Here is a 1,618-nt window from a genome sequence, read left to right as displayed (position 1 = left end):
CTGCCGCGTGTCCTAACGTCTTTGTTCTTCCTGGGTGTGGCCTGGGGTCGCATTCCCTCTCCCCACTGAATTGGCACCTGCTTTTTTTGTTCTTACTGTTCAATACAAGTGAGGTCATGACCGTTGAAGCCAGTGCTCCCCAGCTTTACATGTATGCATGCAGGCACACAGGCCTACATGTGCACACACATCCCCGTCACCATTCCCTACCCTGGTCCCTTTCCCAGTCCCCGAAGGTACCTAAGCTTCCATACAGACCTACACGTAGGTTTGCAGGACACTAATTAAAGGTTATGGTCCTGAGCTGGGCCGTGTATCTAGACACAGGCTGGGCTGTAGGAGTCAACACTGAGCAAGGTAGTCAGCCCCCGTCCCCAGAGACTAGTCCTCCAGCAGGAGGCATGGATGCGAAACCAACATGCAAACAAAGTAAGCTGTGACAAGTGCTGAAAGACCATCAGAAGATGCCGTCTAGACCTGGGCTCAGATCCAGACCCCTCTGAGCAGATGACCCTTTGCCGCGATGAGCAGATGTTCAGTGGCAAGGGAGTGAGCAATCTGAAGAGAGGAACTGAAACGCAGAGGTCCCTGCCCAGGAAGAGCTGGGAGAGGCAGAAGGCAGGCGAGGCAGACACACAGGAGGAGAAGGAGGAGGGACAGGCCACAGGGTACTCAGGGGTCCCACCGCACAGGGTCTCCAGGCTTCCATCGGAGGTCTGGTTTCTGCTGGGCGACGTAGAACCCACTGACGGGCGGATGACCATCCCGGTACGTGTTCAAAAAAGACCACTCCTGGGGTCAGATGGCAACCAAGAGGTGGCTGCCCGTTGTTCAGACAGGAAGGTCACCAGGGACATAGGGAGAATGGAAGAAATCCAGATACATTTGAGGAAAGAGCAGATCGGTAAGGGATGGCTTGGGTAAGAAGGGCTGAGGTGGGTGTGAGGACCACCCCCCAGCAGAAAAGCAGGAGCTCAGGTGGAGGAGGAGGAGCAGGGGAGTTCCGGTCTCTGTGTGGCCTGTCCATCACAGTGCTGGCCATGCCCACACCATGACCGACAAGTCTCGCCTTAGTCCAGCTGCGGGGCCTCTGAGTGGACAGAGGTGAGCACCTGATCCACGGGCCGCACCTCCATAGGCTGAGAGGTCCCAGAGCGAGGTGCCAAGGCAGCACTAAAAGGCACCGCCCTCCCTCCATAACTAAGCCAATCAGATTGCCTCCCTCCACGATGGGGCAGAAGGATTGGTCAATCAGGAGGAAGCTGGAGGAGACCTCCTAAGGAGGCGCAGTTAAGAGAGAAAGTGCGGGGCAGGGGTGCCGTACTACCTGGGGTCTATCTCCCTCCTCTTGCTTTAAAGAGACCTGGGGGCTGCAGCTGCTTCCAATCACAAGAGCTTCACTACCTCCAGAAGGCTGCCTCACCTGTAACCCCCTCCCTGCCAGGCTTCCAGAAGACTAATGAACTGTGAACCAACCGGACAGCAGAGCGCATGCGCGGAGTCACTGCTAACAAGACCGATCACCTCGTTATTATGACTTAATAGTCACGCGGCCCTGCGTTTGCCTTTTCTGTTTTTGTTATCATTATTCACCTATTTCCTTCACTCTGGAGTAACC

Source organism: Mustela nivalis (genome assembly GCF_964662115.1).
Source record: "Mustela nivalis genome assembly, chromosome: 7".
NCBI lineage: Eukaryota > Metazoa > Chordata > Mammalia > Carnivora > Mustelidae > Mustela > Mustela nivalis.
This window is presented reverse-complemented; position numbering follows the sequence as displayed.